A 10,513-nucleotide genomic window follows, 5' to 3' on the forward strand; every position below is an offset into this window, starting at 1 on the left:
GCAATTGCTTCAATGACCGAGATCATAGTTTGTTAGTTTTCAATGAAGTTTCCGATTCATACTTTACCTTGGGAATGAATTGTTACTTTAGCATAAGAAATTCTATGACAATATATGTTGTTGTTCTAAAGATGATCATGATGCCCTCATATCCGTATTTTATTTTATCGACACCTCTATCTCTAAACATGTGGACATATTTATCGATATCGGCTTTCGCTTGAGGACAACCGAGGTCTAAGCTTGGGGGAGTTGATACGTCCATTTTGCATCATGCTTTTATATTGATATATATTGCATTATGGGCTGTCATTACACATAATATCATAATACTTATGCCTATTCTCCTTTATTTTACAAGGTTTACATGAAGAGGGAGAATGCCGGCAGGTGGAATTCTGGACTAGAAAAGGAGCAAATATTAGAGAACTATTCTGCACAACTTCTAAAGTCCTGAAACTTCATGGAGATTATTTTTGGAATATATAAAAAATATTAGGCGAAGAAAGAACCAGAGGGGGGCCACCAGCCAGCCACAAGGGTGGAGGGTGCACCCTACCCCCTAGGCGCGCCCCTGACCTTGTGGGCCCCCTGGCAGGCCTCCAGTGCCCATCTTTGGCCATATGGTGTCTTTTACCCTGGAAAAAATCAAGAGGAAGCTTTTGGGACGAAGCGCTGCCCTCGAGGCGGAACTTGGGCAAAACCAATCTAGGGCTCCGGCGGAGCTGTTCTGCCGGGGAAACATCCCTCCGGGAGGGGGAAATCGTCGCCATCGTCATCACCATCGATCCTCTCATCGAGGGAGGGTCAATCTTCATCAACATCTTCACCAGCACCATCTCCTCTCAAACCCTAGTTCATCTCTTGTATTCGATCTTGGTCCCAAAACCTCAGATTGGTACATGTGGGTTGCTAGTAGTGTTGATTACTCCTTGTAGTTGATGCTAGTTGGTTTATTCAGTGGAAGATCAATATGTTCAGATCCTGAATGATAATTAATACTCCTCTGATTATGATTATGATTATGTTTTGTGAGTAGTTACGCTTGTTCCTGAGGACATGGGAGAAGTCTTGTTATAAGTAATCATGTGAATTTGGTATTCGTTCGATATTTTGATGAGATGTATGTTGTCTCTCCTCTAGTGGTGTTATGTGAACGTCGACTACATGACACTTCACCATTACTTGGGCCTAGGGGAAGGCATTGGGAAGTAATAAGTAGATGATGGGTTGCTAGAGTGACAGAAGCTTAAACCCTAGTTTATGTGTTGCTTCGTAAGGAGCTGATTTGGATCCATATATTTCATGCTATGGTTAGGTTTACCTTAATACTTCTTTCGTAGTTGCGGATGCTTGCGAGAGGGGTTAATCATAAGTGGGAGGCTTGTCCAAGGAAGGGCAACACCCAAGCACCGGTCCACCCACATATCAAATTATCAAAGTAACAAACGCGAATCATATGAGCATGATGAAAACTAACTTGACAACAATTCCCATGTGTCCTTGGGAGCACTTTGCTTTATATAATAGTTTGTCTAGGCTTGTCCTTTGCTACAAAAAGGATTGGGCCACCTTACTTCCCCTTGTTTACTTTATTTGCTTGTTACTCGTTATGATTTATTTTATCACAAAACTATCTGTTGCCGATAATTTCAGTGCTTGCAGAGAATACCTTGCTGAAAACCACTTGTCATTTCCTTCTGCTCCTCGTTGGGTTCGACACTCTTACTTATCGAAAGGACTACAATAGATCCCCTATACTTGTGGTTCATCACACATGAAGGAGAAAAATAGCAAAATCGGTAATGAGGAAATTAAACTAGCATAGTGATCAAGTAGTTCATTCGCGAGGATGCCGGTATATCTCACCTCGGGAATTATAAAGTATCGTGAAGAAAAAGTAATAAGCACACGATAACTACATGTTCACTCGATAATGATTTGTGTGAGTGTAGGGGTCAATATGGATGTCCGTGGTTCCACTATTGATCATTGACCGGAAGGAGTTCTAGGTCATGTCTACACTTTACCGAACCTGTGAAGTCAGACATTTAATGTTTAGTGGTTTGTTAGAACGCCAGGAGATGAAGAAGAATGAGAGAATGGGCACCAAAAGAGTTTTTGGTGGTTCTGGAAGAGTTTGTTAGCGCAGAAAGTGTTCCGGATGTTCCGAGAAATGTTCTGGGAGGTCCTGGGAGAGTCCTGGTAACTTTTGGATAGTTTTGGAGGGCCATTGGTCTGCGACTACCTTGTCTAGGTCCACAATGCCTTAGGTCGATGCACAAATGGATGCCTTGGGGGACAAACAAGAAACACCAAGAGTCCCGACGTTTCTGGAAATGCCAGGGCTTCTGGCGTTGCTTGTTTGAGTCTGAGGAGGCTCCTCCTCGTGATGTGAACTGACTTTGGGGAGGCCCCGTCCCTAAGTTGCGACCCTGAGCCTTCACATATAAATATAGGAGCATGGGCAACCCCCTAGGACACACCAAAACCTTGGAGGTTGCCCCGTTGCCGCCCTGCACCCAGTTTATCTCTCATGTCTAATTGATCTAGACTTTGACTCTGCTAGTCTGCTCCTTTCTCTAGTTTTCTTAGTGGATCTTTCGTTATGGATAGCAATGCTCTGCTGAATCACTGCTTTGGTATGTGTGGATACCTACAGAGGCACTTTGCATTCAGCGCTCGATCCGTGGATCGATTTGAGAGACAAAATTCTCGCGGCTAGGAGGTATTACCTAGCTGCGAGAATCTGCACAAACTTGCTTCACCAACTCTTCTTCCACTACAACTCCGAGTTGTTAACGATCTGATCTAACCCCTTACGCATCTTGATATGTAAGGCATATTTTTTTTCTACTATGTTTTCCTACAGTTTAGATCCACTCCATCATCGTTCAATTCTACTATTCCATGTATTTATTATATTTTTGTTCTTCTCTTCACATGTGTTGTGTTTTGGACTAAATTTTTCATGACAATGCCTTATTGTGTTTTGATGGTCTTCTAGCACATCAATAAACATAGCTTCATGGCGATCAAGGACATCATTGATGACTTCACCGTTTGCCTCTCCGGTTCTAGAAACCCTAAAAATCTCTACATTTTCTTTTCAAAATTCCCCATGGCAAGCTGTTGGTGTTGGGGAACGTAGTAATTTCAAAATTTTCCTATGCACACGCAAGATCATGGTGATGCATAGCAACGAGAGGGGAGAGTGTGATCTACGTACCCTCGTAGACCGACAACGGAAGCATTATGACAACGCGGTTGATGTAGTCGTACGTCTTCACGGCCCGACCGATCAAGCACCGAAACTACGACACCTCCGAGTTCTAGCACACGTTCAGCTCGATGACAATCCCCAGACTCTGATCCAGCAAAGTGTCGGGGAAGAGTTCCGTCAGCACGACGGCATGGTGACGATCTTGATGTTCAACTGTCGCAGGGCTTCGCCTAAGCACCACTACAATATTATCGAGGACTATGGTGGAAGGGGGCACCACACACGGCTAAGAGAACGATCTTGGAGATCAACTTCTGTGTCTAGGGGTGCCCCCTGCCCCCGTATATAAAGGAGCTAAGGGGGGGTGCGGCCGGCCCTAGGAGGAGGCGCGCAGGAGGAGTCCTACTCCTACCGGGAGTAGGACTCCCCTCCCTTTCCCTAGTTGGATTAGGACTTGGGGGGGGGGGAAGGAGGAGAGGGAAGAAAGGAAAGGGGGGGCGCCGCCCCCCTCCTTGTCTAATTCGGACTTGGGGGGGGGGGGAGCCCCTAGGCCTCCTCTCCTCTTCCTCCACTAGGCCCATTAAGGCCCATTAGGTTACCGGGGGGTTCCGGTAACCTCCCGGTACTCCGGTAAAATGCCGATTTCACCCAGAACACTTCCGATGTCCAAACATAGGCTTCCAATATATCAATCTTTATGTCTCGACCATTTCGAGACTCCTCGTCATGTCCGTGATCACATCCGGGACTCCGAACTAACTTCGGTACATCAAAATATATAAACTCATAATGAAACTGTCATCGTAACGTTAAGCGTGCGGACCCTACGGGTTCGAGAACAATGTAGACATGACCGAGACATGTCTCCGGTCAATAACCAATAGCGGAACCTGGATGCTCATATTGGCTCCCACATATTCTACGAAGATCTTTTATCGGTCAGACCGCATAACAACATACGTTGTTCCCTTTGTCATCGGTATGTTACTTGCCCGAGATTCGATCGTCGGTATCTCAATACCTAGTTCAATCTCGTTACCGGCAAGTCTCTTTACTCGTTTCGTAATACATCATCTCACAACTAACTCATTAGTTGCAATGCTTGCAAGGCTTATGTGATGTGCATTACCGAGAGGGCCCAGAGATACCTCTCCGACAATCGGAGTGACAAATCCTAATCTCGAAATACGCCAACCCAACATGTACCTTTGGAGACACCTGTAGAGCTCCTTTATAATCACCCAGTTACGTTGTGACGTTTGGTAGCACACAAAGTGTTCCTCCGGCAAACGGGAGTTGCATAATCTCATAGTCATAGGAACATGTATAAGTCATGAAGAAAGCAATAGCAACATACTAAACGATCGGGTGCTAAGCTAATGGAATGGGTCATGTCAATCACATCATTCTCCTAATGATGTGATCCCGTTAATCAAATGACAACACATGTCTATGGTTAGGAAACATAACCATCTTTGATCAACGAGCTAGTCAAGTAGAGGCATACTAGTGACGTTTAGTTTGTCTATGTATTCACACAAGTATTATGTTTACGGTTAATACAATTCTAGCATGAATAATAAACATTTATCATGAAATAAGGAAATAAATAATAACTTTATTATTGCCTCTAGGGCATATTTCCTTCAGTCTCCCACTTGCACTAGAGTCAATAATCTAGTTCACATCGCCATGTGATCTAACATCAATAGTTCACATCTTTATGTGGTTAACACCCATAGTTCACATTGATATGTGACCAACACCCAAAGGGTTTACTAGAGTCAGTAATCTAGTTCACATCGCTATGTGATTAACACCCAAAGAGTACTAAGATGTGATCATGTTTTGCTTGTGAGATAATTTTAGTCAACGGGCCTGTTATATTCAGATCCGTAAGTATTTTGCAAATATCTATGGCAACAATGCTCTGCACGGAACTACTCTAGCTAATTGCTCCCATTTTCAATATGTATCTAGATCGAGACTTAGAGTCATCCAGATCGGTGTCAAAAATTTGTATCGACGTAACCCTTTACGATGAACCTTTTTGTTACGTCCATAATCGAGAAACATATCCTTATTTCACTAAGGATAATTTTGACCGCTGTCCAGTGATCTACTTCCTCCCTCGCTTAACACAGTGTAGGGTATACAATAGATCTGGTACACAGCATGGCATACTTTATAGAATCTATGGCTGAGGCATAGGGAATGACTTTCATTCTCTTTCTATCTTCTGCCGTGGTCGGGCTTTGAGTCTTACTCAATTTTACACCTTGCAACATAGGCAAGAACTCTTTCTTTGATTGTTCCATTTTGAACTACTTCAAAATCTTGTCAAGGTATGTACTCATTGAAAAAACTTATCAAGCGTCTTGATCTATCTCTATAGATCTTGATGCTCAATATGTAAGCAGCTTCATCGAGGTCTTTCTTTGAAAAAACTCCTTTCAAACACTCCTTTATGCTTTGCAGAATAATTCTACATTATTTCCGATCAACAATATGTCATTCACATATACTTATCAGAAATATTGTAGTGCTCCCACTCACTTTCTTGTAAATACAGGCTTCACCGCAAGTCTGTATAAAACTATATGCTTTGATCAACTCATCAAAGCGTATATTCCAACTCTGAGATGCTTGCACCAGTCCATAGATGGATCACTGGAGCTTGCACATTTTGTTAACACCTTTAGGATTGACAAAACCTTCTGGTTGCATCATATACAACTCTTCTTTAATAAATCCATTAAGGAATGCAGTTTTGTTTATCCATTTGCCAGATTTCATCAAATGCGGCAATTGCTAACATAATTCGGGCAGACTTAAGCATAGATACGAGTGAGAAACTCTCATCGTAGTCAACACCTTGAACTTGTCGAAAACCTTTTGCGACAATTCTAGCTTTGTAGATAGTAACACTACTATGAGCGTCCATCTTCCTCTGGAAGATCCATTTAATCTCAATGGCTTGCCGAACAACGGGCAAGTCAACCAAAGTCCATACTTTGTTCTCATACATGGATCCTATCTCAGATTTCATGGCCTCAAGCCATTTTGCGGAATCTGGGCTCATCATCGCTTCCTCATAGTTCGTAGGTTCGTCATGGTCAAGTAGCATGACCTCCAGAACAAGATTACCGTACTACTCTGGTGCGGATCTCACTCTGGTTTACCTACAAGGTTCGGTAATAACTTGATCTGAAGTAACATGATCATTATCATTAGCTTCCTCACTAATTGGTGTAGTAGTCACAGGAACATATTTCTGTGATGAACTACTTTTCAATAAGGGAGCAGGTACAGTTACCTCATCAAGTTCTACTTTCCTCCCACTCACTTCTTTCGAGAGAAACTCCTTCTCTAGAAAGTTTCCGAATTTAGCAACAAAAGTCTTGCCTTCGGATCTGTGATAGAAGGTGTATCCAATAGTTTCCTTTGGATATCCTATGAAGACGCACTTCTCCGATTTAGGTTTGAGCTTATCAAGTTGAAACTTTTTCACATAAGCATTGCAACCTTAAACTTTAAGAAACGACAGCTTAGGTTTCTTGCTAAACCATAGTTCATATGGTGTCATCTCAACGGATTTAGATGGTGCCCTATTTAACATGAATGTAGCTGTCTCTAATGCATAACCCCAAAAAGATAGTGGTAGATCGGTAAGAGACATCGTAGATCGCACCATATCTAATAAAGTACGGTTATGACGTTCGGACACACCATTATGCTGTGGTGTTCCAGGTGGTGTGATTAGTGAAACTATTTCACATTGTTTTTAACTGAAGGCCAAACTCGTAACTCAAATATTTTACTTCTGCGATCATATCGTAGGAACTTTTATTTTGTTATGATGATTCTCCACTTCACTCTGAAATTCTTTGAACTTTTCAAATGTTTCAGACTTGTGTTTCATTAAGTAGATATACTCATATCTGCTCAAATCATCTGTGAAGATCAGAAAATAATGATACCTGCCTCGAGCCTCAATATTCATCGGACCACATACATCAGTATGTATGATTTCCAACAAATCTGTTGCTCGCTCCATTGTTCCGGAGAATGGAGTCTTAGTCATCTTGCCCATGAGGCATGGTTCGCAAGCATCAACTGATTCATAATCAAGTGATTCCAAAAAGCCCATCAGCATGGAGTTTCTTCATGCGCTTTACACCAATATGACCTAAACGGCAGTGCCACAAATAAGTTGCACTATCATTATTAACTTTGCATCTTTTGGTTTTAATATTATGATTATGTGTATCACTACGATCGAGATCCAACGAACTATTTTCATTGGGTGTGTAACCATATAAGGTTTTATTCATGTAAACAGAACAACAATTTATTCTCTTACTTAAACGAATAACCGTATTACAATAAACATGATCAAATCATATTCATGCTCAACGCAAACACCAAATAACACTTATTTAGGTTCAACACTAATCCCGAAAGTATAGGGAGTGTGCGATGATGATCATATCAATCTTGGAACCACTTCCAACACACATCGTCACTTCACCCTTAACTAGTCTCTGTTTATTCTGCAACTCCCGTTTCGAGTTACTAATCTTAGCAACTGAACTAGTATCAAATACTGAGGGGTTGCTATAAACACTAGTAAAGTACACATCAATAACATGTATATCAAATATACTTATGTTCACTTTGCCATCCTTCTTATCCGCCAATCACTTGGGGTAGTTCCGCTTCCAGTGACCAGTCCCTTTGCAGTAGAAGCACTTAGTCTCAGGCTTAGGACCAGACTTGGGCTTCTTCACTTGAGCAGCAACTTGCTTGCTGTTTTTCTTGAAGTTCCCTTTTTCCTTTTGCCCTTTTCTTGAAACTAGTGATCTTGTCAACCATCAACACTTGATGCTCTTTCTTGATTTCTACCTTCATCGATTTCATCATCATGAAAAGCTCGGGAGTCGTTTTCGTCATCCCTTGCATACTATAGTTCATCACGAAGTTCTACTAACTTGGTGATGGTGACTAGAGAATTCTGTCAATCACTATCTTATCTGGAAGATTAACTCCCACTTGATTCAAGCGATTGTAGTACCCAGACAATCTGAGCACATGCTCACTAGTTGAGCGATTCTCCTCCATCTTTTAGCTATAGAACTTGTTGGAGACTTCATATCTCTCAACTCGGGTATTTGCTTGAAATATTAACTTCAACTCCTGGAACATCTCATATGGTCCATGACGTTCAAAACGTCTTTGAAGTCCCGATTCTAAGCCGTTAAGCATGGTGCACTAAACTATCAAGTAGTCATCATATTTAGCTAGCCAAACGTTCATAACGTCTGCATCTGCTCCTGCAATAGGTCTGTCACCTAGCGGTGCATCAAGGACATAATTCTTCTGTGTAGCAATGAGGATAAATCTCAGATCACGGATCCAATCCGCATCATTGCTACTAACATCTTTCAACACAATTTTCTCTAGGAACATATCAAAATAAACACAGGGAAGCAACAACCCGAGCTATTGATCTACAACATGATTTGCAAAATACTACCAGGACTAAGTTCATGATAAATTTAAGTTCAATTAATCATATTACTTAAGAACTCCCACTTAGATAGACATCCCTCTAATCCTCTAAGTGATCACGTGATCCAAATCAACTAAACCATGTCCGATCATCATGTGAGATGGAGTAGTTTCAATGGTGAACATCACTATGTTGATCATATCTACTATATGATTCACGCTCGACCTTTCGGTCTCCATGTTCCGAGGCCATATCTGTATATGCTTGGCTCGTCAAGTATAACCTGAGTATTCCGCGTGTGCAACTGTTTTGCACCCGTTGTATTTGAACGTAGAGCCTATCACACCCGATCATCACGTGGTGTCTCAGCACGAAGAACTTTCGCAACGGTGCATACTCAGGGAGAACACTTCTTGATAATTAGTGAGAGATCATCTTAAAATTCTACCGTCAAACAAAGCAAAAATAAGATGTATAAAAGATAAACATCATATGTAATCAAAATATGTGACATGATATAGCCATCATCATCTTGCGCCTTTGATCTCTATCTCCAAAGTACTATCATGATCTATATCGTCACCGACATGACACCATGATCTCCATCATCTTGATCTATATCAATGTGTCATCACATGGTCGTCTCGCCAACAATTGCTCTTGCAACTATTGCTATCGCATAGCGATAAAGTAAAGCAATTATTGGGCACTTGCATCTTATGCAATAGAGAGACAACCATAAGGATTTTGCTAGTTGTCAATAACTTAGTTACAAAACATGACCATCTCATACAATAAAATTTAGCATCATGTCTTGACCATATCACATCACAACATGCCCTGCAAAAACAAGTTAGACGTCCTCTACTTTGTTGTTGCAAGTTTTACGTGGCTGCTACGGGCTTAGCAAGAACCGTTCTTACCTACACATCAAAACCACAACGATAGTTTGTCAAGTTGGTGCTGTTTTAACCTTCGCAAGCACCGGGCGTAGCCACACTTGGTTCAACTAAAGTTGGAGAAACTGACACCTGCTAGCCACCTTTGTGCAAAGCACGTCGGGATAACCGGTCTCGCGTAAGCGTACGCGTAATGTCGGTCCGGGCCGCTTCGTCCAACAATACCGCCGAACCAAAGTATGACATGCTGGTAAGCAGTATGACTTATATCGCCCACAACTCACTTGTGTTCTACTCGTGCACAACATCAACGCATAAAACCTAGGGTCGGATGCCACTGTTGGGGAACGTAGTAATTTCAAAATTTCCCTACGCACACGCAAGATCATGGTGATGCATAGCAACGAGAGGGGAGAGTGTGATCTACGTACCCTCGTAGACCGACAGCGGAAGCGTTATGACAACGTGGTTGATGTAGTCGTACGTCTTCACGGCCCGACCGATCAAGCACCGAAACTACGGCACCTCCGAGTTCTAGCACACGTTCAGCTCGATGACAATCCCCGGACTCCGATCCAGCAAAGTGTCGGGGAAGAGTTCCGTCAGCACGACGGTGTGGTGACGATCTTGATGTTCAACTGTCGCAGGGCTTCGCCTAAGCACCACTACAATATTATCGAGGACTATGGTGGAAGGGGGCACCGCACACGGCTAAGAGAACGATCTTGGAGATCAACTTCTGTGTCTAGGAGTGCCCCCTGCCCCCGTATATAAAGGAGCCAAGGGGGGGGGTGCGGCCGGCCCTAGGAGGAGGCGCGCAGGAGGAGTCCTACTCCTACCGGGAGTAGGACTCCCCTCCCTTTCCCTAGTTGGATTAGG

The sequence above is a fragment of the Triticum aestivum genome, chromosome 3A, assembly GCF_018294505.1.
Source record: "Triticum aestivum cultivar Chinese Spring chromosome 3A, IWGSC CS RefSeq v2.1, whole genome shotgun sequence".
Classification (NCBI taxonomy): Eukaryota; Viridiplantae; Streptophyta; class Magnoliopsida; order Poales; family Poaceae; genus Triticum; species Triticum aestivum.